This window comes from Copadichromis virginalis, linkage group LG4 (assembly GCF_057382275.1).
Source record: "Copadichromis virginalis isolate Kocher_CV1m ecotype Utaka linkage group LG4, C_Virginalis_male_GT1.1, whole genome shotgun sequence".
NCBI lineage: Eukaryota > Metazoa > Chordata > Actinopteri > Cichliformes > Cichlidae > Copadichromis > Copadichromis virginalis.
Window position 1 is genome coordinate 1766142 of NC_140621.1, and position 14884 is coordinate 1781025.

Genomic DNA, 14884 nt, shown 5'->3' on the forward strand with positions numbered 1-14884 from the left:
AGGCCAAAATGCCAAGGGGACATGATAAAGCCGCAAAAATAAATACCAATAACGCAACAGGACAAGACTGCACGAGCCCCGATGGCATAATTAGAGATTCGGCTGGCGAATTACTAAAAGCCATCGAATCATTGAAATCAGAAATGAAACAAGATAATGAAAGGCTGAGAGAAGGCATTAACACGCTACAGCGGGAATTGGGCGGTAAGCTCGACAAGATAAAGGAGGACATAAAAACTCTGTCGAAGAGAGTGGGGGAAGCCGAGGATCGAGTGGGAAATATAGAAGATGTGACAATGGAGTTAATTGAAGCGCTCCTCCAAAGCTTGAAAACACAGAAATTTATTCAGAACAAGCTGGTGGACCTGGAGTCAAGATCCCGCAGAAATAATATACGCCTGGTTGGAGTGGAGGAAGGCTCCGAGGGGAGATCTGTCCAAGACTTTGTCTCGGAGCTGCTACAGCACGAGATACCTATACCGGCCGGGCTAGAACTTAAGATCCAGCGGGCCCATCGTATCTCTGTACAGAAACCGCGCCCTGGAGAATTCCCACGTCCGATTCTTATTAATTTCCAGGAATTCACAACGAAAGAACTCATACTTCGAGAAGTTTGGAAAAAGAAGCAAATCCAGGTGAATGGCAAGACGATCTACTTTGATCATGACTATGCATCAGATATTGTTCAAAAGCGCAAACAATACAGAGAAGTTAAGCGGATACTAAAGGAAGCGGGAGTGCGCTTCCAAACTCCCTACACGAGCATTCGGATCCACTGGCAGGACGGAGTCAGAAACTACGGTAACGTACGAGAGGCGGCTATGGAGATGCAGAGGAGGGGATACGATGTCCAGATCCCGGCGGCATCTGAGGAGGACGATGCGCTAAGCAGAAGGTGTCGAGAGTGGAAACGGGCCTCAATCTCCCATCGAGAGCAAATTTCTTCCCCGAGGCAGAGAGTTAAAAAAAAATTGGAGGAATTTCAGAGAAATGCTGATTAGTTCGGGGGATATCTTCCCCCTGTTACTGATCAGAAAATTATAGGCCTCTTAAATTCAAAGTTCTGGAGGAGCAACACCGGATGGAGGTAAATACGTTGGACTATAATTTGGGAACTACTTCTTCAGTTCTCAAATATTTCATAGGGCCCTCCTTTACGGAGGTTTTTTACCCTAGATCTACCAACGGGGTCATGGTGGGAGACAGTTTCTTCCTACTAATTGGGAGTCGCAAGTTTGTGTTTAATTTTTGTTTAATGTCTAGTAATATTGTTTTATTTTATTTTCTTAAACTAGAGGGGATGATCATTGCACACTGTACGAATTATGAGTGGTGTAGGTAAAATAAAAATTATTTCAATCAATATCAATGGTCTGGGGAATCCAGTTAAAAGGAGTAGATTGCTATCTAAATTGAAACGACACAAGGCACAGATTATATTCATTCAAGAAACTCATATGTCAAAAGAAGAACATGAAAAATTTAAAAAGCTTGGCTATGTAAATTCTTTTTATAGCTCATGTAAGAATAGCAGACGAAGAGGAGTTATAATTTTATTAGCTAACACGGTAAATTTTGAAAAGTTAGAGGAAATCTGTGACAAGGAGGGTAGATATGTTGCTGTCAAAGGGAGGATTAATAATGAAGTGGTGTCCCTGATAAATGTGTATGCCCCTCCAGAGGACAACTCAAAATTCTATCAAAAACTATCTGAAAAAATTATAAGCTTTAGTGAAGGGACCTTGATATGTGGGGGCGACTGGAACTGTATATTAAATCATACTAAAGATACTACAAGCAAAAAAAGACGCAAAGATAATAAATCTAAATCTCTTAACTCATTAATAAAGGAAGCGGATCTCTGTGATGTATGGAGAGAATTACACCCTCTGGAGAAGGATTATACCCATTTCTCAGCAGCCCATAAGGTTCACTCTAGGATAGATTTTTTTTTGATAAATAGAAGTGATAAACATAGAGTCACAGAATGCAATATCGGTATAGCCGACTTGTCGGATCACAACGCCATTCATTTGACCATTCACCTACATAATCAGAAAAAGAAATTATTATGGAAATTGAACATTGGTATTCTCAATAATGAATCTGAGGTAAAAGAGATCAAAAAAGAAATACAAACCTGTATTGCCCACAATAAGGATGATCAGATAGACCCAACAATAATTTGGGATACTGTGAAAGTAGTAACTCGGGGGTATTTGATATCAAGGACCAGCTACCTCAAAAAAATGAAGAAGCTTACACAGTCCAAATTAGAACAACAATTAAGGGATTTGGAAAAAAAAAAGCATACAGATTTGAGTCCTGATTTGGCCGAAAAAATCAAAAACGTAAGAAAACAACTAAGTGATTTGACTATGGAGGAAATAGAAAAGAAACTGAGATTCACAAAACAAACATTCTATGAGTCTGGCTCCAAAGCAACTAAAGTATTGGCTAAACGGTTAAAATTAATGCAAATAACTAATGCAGTCAACAAGATTAGAGATCCAAATACCAAGGAACTACTATATGAACCAACACAGATAAAAAACACCTTTCAAGAATATTATAAAACATTGTATAGTCAACCGGATCAGAAAAATGGACCAGAAATTGTAGAGTTTTTGGATCAGTTAGACCTCCCTTCAATAGGGACAACTCAAAATGAACTATTAACCAAACCAATTACAAAGGAAGAACTGGATAAGGCAATAAGGAGATTGAAGACGAATAAAAGTCCAGGGAGTGATGGGTACCCCAATGAGTGGTATAAGACTTTCAAAGAGGTTTTGGCCCCTATTTTGATAGATTCTTTTAATTGGACAATAAAACACGCTAAAATTCCACCTTCCTGGAAAGAGGCCATCATCTCAGTCTTACCGAAAGAAGGTAAAAACAAGGAAAACTGTGATTCTTATCGCCCAATCTCCATCTTAAATGTTGATTATAAACTATTTACATCTATAATCACAAGACGCCTAGAGCTGTTCCTTCCTGACCTGGTGGATGAAGACCAGACAGGGTTCATTAAGGGGCGACAGACACAAGACAATATACGACGCACATTGCATATAATTAATGAAGTTAATAGAGAAAAAATCCCAACAGCCTTAGTGAGTTTAGATGCTGAAAAGGCTTTTGACAGAGTCTCTTGGATATTTCTTTTTGCTGTTTTGAAGAGAATGGGCTTTGACAGTATCTTCATCAAGTGTATACAATCCCTGTATCATAGGCCAATGGCTAGAGTTAAAATAAATGGGGACTTGACAGACAGCTTTGAGCTCTTTAGAGGAACTAGGCAAGGTTGCTGCTTGAGTCCAGCTCTTTTTGCTTTGTATATTGAGCCTTTGGCTCAGTATATACGGCAAAGTACAGACTTAAAAGGGGTTTTTGTTTCCAAACTTGAACAACGAATAGGTCTTTTTGCAGATGATATAATTATATATCTACAGGATCCTGATACGACCTTTCCTTGGCTGTTTAAAGCATTAAAATATTTTGGTAAAAACGCAGGATATAAACTAAACATCGTAAAGACTCAAGTACTCTGTCTGAATTATTTCCCCAAAGAATTATTACAAAATGAACTTAAACTAAAATGGGATTCAAATAAGATCAAATACTTAGGTGTCTATTTAACTAGTGATACAAGTACTTTATACGAGGCAAACTATGTGAAGTTTAGTAACACAATCCAAAAAGATCTGATTAAATGGGCTCCGCTTGTCAAGGACCTTAGCTCAAGAATAGAGGTAATAAAAATGAATGTGCTTCCCCGGTTATTGTACCTATTCACCTCATTACCAGTCCAAATAACAGATGCACAGTTTGGTAAATGGGATAAATTAGTTAGTAGATTTATTTGGAAAGGGACAAAGCCAAGAATAAGATTTAAAATACTCCAATCAGGAAAAGAAAAAGGAGGACTTGCCCTCCCGAATTTCAAGGAATATTTCTATGCAGCCCAGCTGAGATATACTGTTTACTGGTGTTCATCAGAATATACTTCAAAATGGAAGCATATAGAGTTAAATTATTGCCTATCATGTCATCCACAAGCAAGATTGGGAGAAGAAACTACCCAGCCCACGAACAAAAATCTCATCACTGAATTTACTATTAAACTCTGGTGGACAATAATGAAGAAATATAGAATTACAGAAGATTGTAAATTGCTGATTTGGCCTGCATACTCTCGAAAATTCCAAAGTGGACAATGGGATAGTACATTTTTAAGATGGGTCAATAAAGGAATTACAGCAATGTGTACATTAATAGATGGGACAACATTTAAATCTTTTGAGAATCTACAGAAACAATTCGGATTGGATAAATCAGATTTATTTAGGTACTTTCAATTAAGACACTTTTACAATACAGAAATTAGAAAGAAGCTCTCGAGAGAAAGAAATCGTATAATAGGAACAATAACAGGTGCATATAAAAATCTTCCATCAGGAATTCTGTCGAAATTATATGATGGCCTACAAAATTCGAATAGGAATGAAACATTATATATTAAACAAAAGTGGGAATCGGAACTACAAATTGAGTTGTCAGAGGATGATTGGCGATCCTTATGTCTCACACAGCATAACTCCACTAGCTCTAGACGATGGAGAGAATATGGCTGGAAAAATGTGATTAGGTTTTTTATTACTCCATATATTAAAAGCAAGCAGTTGAAAACACCCCAACAATGCTGGAGATTATGTGGAGACTGGAACGCCAATCACTCACATGTGTTTTGGAAGTGTAAATATATTAAATCATATTGGGAAAGAATCGCGGCAACAATGACGAAGGTGCTGGGGTATGAAGTACTGTGTGAGGCACGAGTAATGTATTTTGGAATATGGGAAAATGTAAAAAAGGAGGACTGGTATTTGTTTAAGATTATGTTGTTGTCAAGCAAAAAGGTGATAACAAAGAATTGGCTGAAAAGCGATCCTTTAAAACTGGAAGACTGGATGGACGTAATCGAGGACATATATACAATGGAAAAAATGACTTACACTCTGAGACTGAAATCTGACAAACACCGAAAACAGTGGACAAAATGGATAATTTATAAGTCTCAGTCAGCCTTATAGGGCGGGACCTCTCGTGGTTTTTTTTTTTTTTTTTTTTTTTTTTTTTTTTTTTTTTTCTTTTTGTGTGTGTTTGTTGTTGTGTTATTATTATTATTGTCTTGTCCGTATGTAATACAAAGGAAAAAGTACAAAATAAAGAGTTAAAAAAAAAAAAAAGAAACAAGAACAAATAAAAAGCATGATTTAAAATTGATTAAAACAAGCAAATAAACTAACTAATTAACAAACAAACAAACAAACAACAGTATATAAAATCAAAACAGATAAAATCAGAACAGTAGATAAAATCAGTAGTTAAATGTAAGTTTTGAAATTTAAGCTTAAAAGTGTGGATTTGGTGCTTTATTCAAATGCAGCTGAGAACAGGTGAGTCTTCAACCTGGATTTAAATAAACTGAGTGTTTCAGCTGATCTGAGGCTTTCTGGGAGTTTGTTCCAGATATAAGGAGCATAAAAGCTGAATGCAGCTTCTCCGTGTCTGGTTCTGACTCTGGGAACTGATAAAAGACCGGATCCAGATGACCTGAGGGATCTGGATGGTTCATACTGGGTCAGGAGGTCATTGATGTATTTTGGTCCTAAACCATTCAGAGCTTTATAGGCCAGCATCAGAACTTTAAAGTCTATCCTCTGACGGACAGGCAGCCAGTGTAAAGACCTCAGAGCTGGACTGATGTGGTCCACTTTTTTGGTCTTAGTGAGGACTCGAGCAGCAGAGTTCTGAATGAGCTGTAGTTGTCTGACTGATTTTTTAGGTAGACCTGTAAAGATGCTGTTACAGTAATCAAGCCTACTAAAGATGAATGCATGGACTAGTTTTTCCAGGTCCTGTTGAGACATCAGATCTTTTATCCTTGATATATTCTTGAGGTGATAGTAAGCTGACTTTGTTATTGTCTTAATGTGTTTTTCTAAGTTTAGGTCTGCATCCATCACTACACCCAAATTTCTCGCCTGGTTTGTGGTTTTTAGATGTATAGATTGAAGTTCTCTGGTGACCTGTAATCGTTTTTCTTTGGCGCCAAAGACTATTACCTCAGTTTTGTTTTTGTTTAGCTGGAGAAAATTGTGGCACAACCAGTCATTGATTTCCTCAATGCATTTACCAAGAGCCTGTACAGGGCCTCGGTCTCCTGGTGACATTGTGATATATATTTGTGTGTCATCTGCATAGCTGTGATAGTTTATTTTGTTGTTGTTTATAATCTGTGCCAGTGGGAGCATGTAGATGTTAAACAGAAGGGGTCCCAAGATGGAACCTTGGGGAACTCCACATGTGATACTTGTCTGCTCAGATGTGAAGTTACCTATTGATACAAAGTATTTCCTGTTTTCTAAGTATGTTTTGAACCAGTTTAGTACAGTTCCTGAAAGACCTGCCCAGTTCTCCAGTCGTTTGAGTAATATGTTGTGGTCAACTGTATCAAATGCTGCACTGAGATCCAGTAAAACTAGGACTGACATTTTTCCACTGTCTGTATTCAGACATATGTCATTAAACACTTTGGTCAGAGCGGTTTCAGTGCTGTGGTTCTGTCTAAAACCTGACTGGAAGGCATCATAGCAATTATTCTGTTTTAAGAAGTAACTGAGCTGTTGAGAAACTGCTTTTTCAATGATCTTACTTAAAAACGGGAGATTTGAGATCGGCCTGTAGTTGTCTTGTCTTGTCAAGATTGTCCTTTTTCAGTATAGGTTTGATTACAGCAGTTTTTAGTGATTCTGGAAACACACCTGATAATAAAGAAAAGTTGACGATCTGTAACAGGTCTGACTCTAAAGTCTTTGAGACCTTTTTGAAAAAACTTGTTGGCAGGACATCTAAACAGCAGGAGGAGGAGTTCAGTTTACCTAAGATGTCCTCCAGGTCTTTGCTGTTAATAGGTTGAAACTGTTTCATGGTGTTTAAACAGTTTTTTGGTGGACACAGTACATATCCTGGATCTGCTGTTGATGTACCAATTGCTTGTCGAATCTTTTGGATTTTTTCAGTGAAGAATTTGGCAAAGTCATTGCAGGCCATGGTCGAATGAAGTTCAGCTGCCACTGACACAGGAGGGTTTGTTAGCCTGTCAACTGTAGAAAATAAGACCCGAGCATTATGGCTGTTTTTAGTGATGATGTCAGAGAAGTAGGACCTCCTTGCATTCCTCAGTTGTAAATTATAATTGTTGTCGGTTGTCGGAGGATGGGAGCTGTGGCAAACCGCTCCTTTAGACTGGAAAAAACCACCTGAGCTGGCTGGTTCCACTGGAATGACTTTAGGTGAAATTAGTTTTGTGAGAGGCAGAGCAATTCTACTGAAATCTCTGAAGCCTGCAGACCAGGACCACCCGACATAGGAACAGTTTCTTTCCCCTCGCCATCTCCCTCCTAAACAGTTGACCTGTCACACTGCTCCCACTGCCAGACTGCAGCTGCACCTTATGTACATTTTGTAGTATTCACTCCACCTCATTCATTTCTGTATTTTATGTATATAAGTTTAGATTCGTTATTTATAGTTGGTTTACACAGCTTTGTGTGTGTGTGTGTGTGTGTGTGTGTGTGTGTGTGTGTGTGTGTGTGTGTGTGTGTGTGTGTGTGTGTGTGTGTGATTTATATTGCTGTGCTTGAGAGCCACCATCTACCGGAACCAAATGTGTGTGTCTGCACATATACTTGGCCAATAAACACGATTCTGATAACTCAATGGTAAAAATGAGCAAATCTGAGGAAGCGCTGGAGTTGCTGGCAGTTGGGAGGTTTGGGCCAGTCCAGCACTGCTAGAACCTTCACCAGGTCGGGTTTTAGGTTACCTTGTAAACGGATACTCAAAGTGACCTAAATGGGAGTTAAACGCTGTCTTCCACTCATGGTAAGCATTACGGAGGTCGAGTTTACTGAAGATTGTCGCCCCCTGGAGCAGCTCAAACGTAGAAGCGAGGAGAGGTGGAGGATATTTGTTCCTGATGGTGATTTTATTAAGCCCACGGTAATCAATGCTTGGTCGGAGTGTTTTATTTTTTTTCTCCACAAAGAAGAACCCTGCTGCCACTGGGGAAGATGACGGTCGGATGATGCCTGCAGCTAATTTCTCAGTAATGTATTTTCCCATTGCTTCTCTCCTGGGTTGAGGGAGGCTATACAGGCGGCCTGAGGGACTCGGCACTCCCGGGAGGTGATCTATGGCTTAATCATAGGGCCGATGAGGAAGAAGCAAACATGCCTGGTCCTTTCTAAACACCCTCTGCAGATCGTGATCGGCAGAGGGAGTTGCGTTGGCGCTCCACCTGGGAGAATGGTGAACGCCCGAGCTGCATAGGTTGCTCCCCTTCCCACCTTCACTGTACTCACGTGTTGCCCGAGGTCGGGGTGAGGTCTCCATTGGCACCATTGGCTCTCGGAGAGAGCAAATTCGCATCTTCGGTGCGCCTGCAGCCAATTATCCACCTGGATCCAAAGTGCCATAATAGCATCTAGGGAAGTAGGCAGTTCACACATAATTAGTTCATCCTTTAGTTCTTTATTAACATTATTAAACAAGGCACTCTTTAACATTTCTTGTCCCCACTCTGTTTCCTCCGCCAAGGTCCAAATCTCAATGGAAAAACTGGAAATGCTGTGCTTACCTTACTTGAGGTTAAGTAGGCGGTGACCAGCTGCTTCAGCACTGGACCCCTTATCAAACACAGCTCCGAACTTAGATAAAAAAAGGCAGCATATGAAATTACAGGATTTGAGCGCACCACAGCCTGAGCCCATGTCAGAGCATGGTCCCTCAGCAACTGAATAAAACAAGCAATTATAACTCCCTCACTCGAGAATGCATGCTCCATTGCCAGAACTGAAGCTAGCACTGCATCAGGGATCCAGCTCATTTCCCCAGCTCCCCTGAGAAAGCCTCTGGTCTAGGTAGATGTTTGTGAAACGGCACAGGAATGAAAGTAGGTGATGGTGCACTTACTGTAGCTGCTGGTGATGCTTGAGGGGTTGTGCTGGAAGGTGGTCCTTCTGCTAGCGGGGTTTGCTGTGCAGCCGCCTGAGTTAGGGCCGCAACGTCTCCACTGAGCTGAACGAGCATTTGTTCGTGGCATTGTAACAACACTTCCAGAGTGACAGGGATGAGGAAAGAGGGGGATGAGTCAGCTGAGTCCATGATTTTGGCTGGACTATTCTGTCACAGCGGAACAGGATGGACTCAAGCGCAGAATCACAAGAAACATTTCTTTACTGACACAACACCGAGTGCACTGTATACAATTGGGGGAGAGGGTGTCCAGGGATCCACTGGTGTCGGGAGAACAGAGCTTTTACTCTTGCACACAGCTCCATACACTCACTGTCGATCTGCTTGCTTCTCATGGGAAACTTTCCTCCTCGCACACACCGCACTCAAAATGCCACACTCCCTTACAGGTTCCAGGAAACAATCAGTCTTTTATTTACCATGTCCAGTTGGTCCAAAGTGCAGCTGCTCATCTGCTGACTGGTACAAAATGGAAGGTGCATGTAACCCCAGTGTTGGTCTCGTTACACTGGCTTCCTGTTCCTTACAGGATCCAATTTGTTTCTTTAGTTGTTTTTGACTTCATGAACTTCTTCACAAATAAAATTTTAATCATTAGAGAAAAAATTACCGGTAATCATCCCACAGATGTAATATTATCTACAGCTACTCTTAGTACCATTGATGTTAAGTTAGACTCTTTTTCTCTAATTGATCTTTCTGAGTTAACGTCAATAATTACTTCCTCCAAACCATCAACGTGTCTTTTAGACCCCATTCCTACAAAACTGCTCAAAGAAGTCCTGCCATTAATTAATTCTTCGATCTTAAATATGATCAACCTATCTCTAATAATCGGCTATGTACCACAGGCCTTCAAGCTGGCTGTAGTTAAACCTTTACTCAAAAAGCATCTCTAGACCCAGCAGTCTTAGCTAATTATAGGCCAATCTCCAACCTTCCTTTATATCAAACATCCTTGAAAGAGTAGTTGTCAAACAGCTAACAGATCATCTGCAGAGGTTTATTTGAAGAGTTTCAGTCAGGTTTCAGAGCTCAGCACAGCACAGAAACAGCTTTAGTGAAGGTTACAAATGATCTTCTTATGGCCTCTGACAGTGGACTCATCTCTGTGCTTGTCCTGCTAGACCTCAGTGCAGCGTTCGATACTGTTGATCATAATATCCTATTAGAGCGATTAGAACATGCTGTAGGTATTACAGGTACTGCACTGCAGTGGTTTGTATCATATCTATCTAATAGACTCCAGTTTGTGCATGTAAATGGAGAGTCCTCTTCACACACTGAGGTTAATTATGGAGTTCCACAGGGTTCAGTGCTAGGACCAATTCTGTTTACATTATACATGCTTCCCTTAGGCAATATCATTAGAAGACATAGCATACATTTACACTGCTATGCAGATGACACCCAGCTCTATCTGTCCATGAAGCCAGATAACACACACCAATGAGTTAAACTGCAGGAATGTCTTAAAGACATAAAGACCTGGATGGCCGCTAACTTTCTGCTTCTTAATTCAGATCAAACTGAGGTTATTGTACTCGGCCCTGAAAAGCCTAGAAATATGATATCTAACCAGATTCTTCCTCTGGATGGCATTACCTTGGCCTCCAGTAACACTGTGAGGAACTTTGGAGTCATTTTTGACCAGGACATGTCCTTCAACGCACATATTAAACAAATATGTAAGACTGCTTTCTTCCATTTGCGCAACATCTCTAAAATTAGAAATATCCTGTCTCAGAGTGACGCTGAAAAACTAGTTCATGCATTTATTACTTCCAGGCTGGACGACTGTAATTCATTATTATCAGGAAGTCCTAAAAACTCCCTGAAAAGCCTTCAGCTGATCCAAAATGCTGCAGCAAGAGTCCTGACAGGGACTAGAAAGAGAGAGCAGATTTCTCCTGTTTTGGCTTCCTGTTAAATCCAGGATTCAAAATCCTGCTCCTCACATACAAGGTCTTAAATAATCAGGCCCCATCTTATCTTAATGACCTTGTAGTACCATATCACCCTATTAGAGCACTTCGCTCTCGCTCTGCAGGCCTACTTGTTGTTCCTAGAGTATTTAAAAGTAGAATGGGAGGCAGAGCCTTCAGTTTTCAGGCCCCTCTTCTGTGGAACCAGCTTCCAGTTTGGATTCAGGAGACAGACACTATCTCTACTTTCAAGATTAGGCTTCAAACTTTCCTTTTTGCTAAAGCATATAGTTAGGGCTGGACCAGGTGACCCTGAATCCTCCCTTAGTTATGCTGCAATAGACGTAGGCTACCGGGGATTCCCATGATGCATTGGGTGTTTCTTCTTCAGTCACTATGTGTTAACAGACCTCTCTGCACTGAATCATATCTGTTATTAACCTCTGTCTCTCTTCCACAGCATGTCTTTTATCCTGTCTTCCTTCTCTCACCCCAACCGGTCGCAGCAGATGGCCCCGCCCCTCCCTGAGCCTGGTTCTGTTGGAGGTTTCTTCCTGTTAAAAAGGAAGTTTTTCCTTCCCACTGTCGCCAAAGTGCTGCTCATAGGGGGTCATATGATTGTTGGGTTTTTCTCTGTATCTATGAAGCGCCTTGAGGCGACTTATGTTGTGATTTGGCGCTATATAAATAAAATTGAATTGAATTGAATTGAATTTTTATTGCCTGACTCTATTATTCCTTCTTAGAACTTTTTTTAGAAGTCAGAATTTTTATTGTCATTGCACAGTTGCTTGCACAGTGAAATCAGGTAGCAAGACCACAAAAGTTCAAAAGTAGAGAAAACAACATACAAAAAAGGAAAAATAATATAAGAACACTATATAGGCTATATACATGATGTTTGGGCTGTCTACAAGGGCATTGTAAAAAATATAATAAATAATAAAGAAGGAAGATAGGGATGGAAATTGAACATCTGCAGAAATATTGCACAGGGAATGGCAGCAACGTAATAAATAGCAGCAACAGAATGATTGTAAGGGAGAGGTCTGCTCACACTCTTACTGTGCATCTATGGTTCTGACAGCACACTGGAAGACGCCTTTTATAATTGCTCTGGTTCTGGAGAGACATCTGGAGCTGACAATAGAGTCCACGGAGGAGAGTGGACAGCTGACCATCTTCTCTGTTCTGATGACCCTCTGGAGTCTCTTCTTATTGGCTGTTGTGCAACCAGCGTACCACACAGCGATGGTGGGCACCAGAACACTCTTGATTGACACTGGTAGGTCAGTCTTCACTAGGGCTGATGTGTTTGTGGACCAAGAGAGGTCCTTGAAAATGTGGGTGCCGAGGAATTAAAGGAGGACACCCTCTCCACATAGTCACCGTTTATGGAGAGGTGAGGGGGATCAGTTCTTGTTTTGTGGAAGTCCATGACCACTTCCTTGGTTTTCCTGGTGTTTAGGGTGAGGTGATTGTAGTTACACCATTCTGTCAGAAGCTGGACCTCATCTCTGTAGGCTGTGTCGTTATCATTGGTGATGGCCCCATCACAGTGGTGTCATCTGCAAATTTGATGATGATGTCGCAGGGATGCGAGGGGGTGCAGTCATTGGTGTAGTCGGTGTATAGGAGAGGAGTCAGCACACACCCCTGTGGGGAGTCAGTGCTGAGTGACAGGGAGGATGATCTCCGGTTGCCAACCTTGACTGATTGTGTGTGGGGCAAATTTACCAGCTTGGGTATAAGAATGTTTGGGATGATGGTATCAAAAGCCCAGCTGAAATCAATGCAGAGTCCCAGGATTCTCCAGAGCAGAGTGGAGGGCAGTGGAAATTGCACCCTCGGTGGACCTGTTTCCCTTATAGGCAAGCTGGTGGGGGTCAAAGCTGGGTGTGAGACAGTACTTCATGTGTTTATTGTCTTTTATATTTTATTGCATCATTGTTGTGCATTTTACTTGTTTTAGCTGCATTTTACTTTGTAAAGCACTTTGAGCTGTTGGAAATGTGCATTAATAGTAAACCTACTTGACCTTGATCTAAACTTGACCTTGATTTAACTGGCAGAAATTCAGGAATACAAACAGGAGGAACACACAGAGATCGTGACACTGGGCGGAGGGAGACACAGATATACACAACAGTGAACCAGGGCGGAGAGGAAACACCTGGGGAACACAGCTGAGCATAATCTGATGGGATAAGGGAAGAACGTATCCCTGTGATGTGCCCCTCTGTCTTGTGGTGAACAGAAACTATTTTTTGGAGTGACACAAATCATTTTTGTGGCATCTTATTGTAACAACTGATTGTTCACTCATTTTAGTTTTAGTAGTTGATTTAAATGGTTGTACAAAAAAACACCTGAGGCTTTGGCTGCAGTTTTAGGTAAACAGGTGCATATATCTTTGCTGACTGCAAGGTTTGGAAACAAGTTTTTGAATTCACAATTTGTTTTTGCATGTCAAGTTATGAAAATCATTTGTTAAACATGTTTGTGGTTTTTACAGTAAAACAACCTTTTCCTCCTTGGATTTTATGATTTTTGTGAACTGTAAATTGTGAGGTGTGCTGAAAAGAAGGAATCAAGCAAGGCAAGGTAAACAGTTTAAATGTGAAACATGAAAAGGTCGAATCAAAAGTAATGAAAAACAGCCAATAAAAGTTTGGACCTCAGATCAGTTTGCAGTGGACACGTCCCACTACGGATGTGAAAGTTTGCACCTTGATTGAAAAAATATTTTAAAATATATTAACAATAAAAACACTGCTTCATTAAAAGTGTGTAACATGGTTAACCGTCAATATCTACATGGGAATCACAAAGTTAATGGAAATTTAATGTAAGCAATTTAATGTGTTTGCGTTTCAAACATCAGCTCCTCACGTTTGCTAAGGTGCTTAGCAAAGGAAGACTAAGCTATTCATTTTCTTTTTACTGCTACCTGTTTCATAAAGAAGAGGGAGCTTCATAAAGTGCAGATCAAACAGTGAAAACTGTTTGTGCCTTGAACTCCAGCCACAGACCAGTGCTCGCTAAATGAACTTTGATATTTTTAGATGTTATGAAAATGAGATGAAATGAATAATGACTACACTGTTTTCCTGGAGATAAATACACAAATGCATACGTGTCCTCCTTAATGTGCTGACCTCTTTGCTGTAGTAACAAGAAAACAGGATGACCCGATGATCCATGGAGAGCAGCTGAACATACAGAACAGTTGGAGAGCACCTTATATGGCCATGGCCATGTGGACCAACGTTCACATTTTTTCTTCTCCTTCTAATAACTTCCGTGTCATAGATTCATAATGATATGGCTTTAATAGGCTCTGTGAAGTTTATCAATCTTTTTTCTTTGTCATGCTAGTGTAGTTTAGGGACACAGAATGCACTCTGCAATTCTCCCTGGTGCCTTTGATGCCTATGGGCCATATCGATACTTGTATCTGACCTCACATATGTGCAACTGTTACCACCTGGATTTGCAGATGTTTCTTTTTTGTATAAGAATTTTTTTAAAGCAATAACCTGGGCAAATGTAGTTGTTGGTTGTTATGACCAGTGTTGGTGAAGTTACTTGAAAATCATAATTAGTTACTAATTACTGAATACCTATTTTTTGCCTGGTGCTGCAGGGTGGGGTGGGGGTGGTCATTTTTTTATAACTCCAATTTTCTTGCAAGTTAGTCCACAACAGAGCAGAACAGCGGTGCCACTACATCTTCACTCGTCACAGAGTCACCAATATGGCAAAAAGACCGCACAGGCCTAAGTTTGATTCTGTGCCAGTCGTTTCCTCTTCATGCTGTCCTCCCTAGTCTCGATGGTCCTTGCCAATAAACA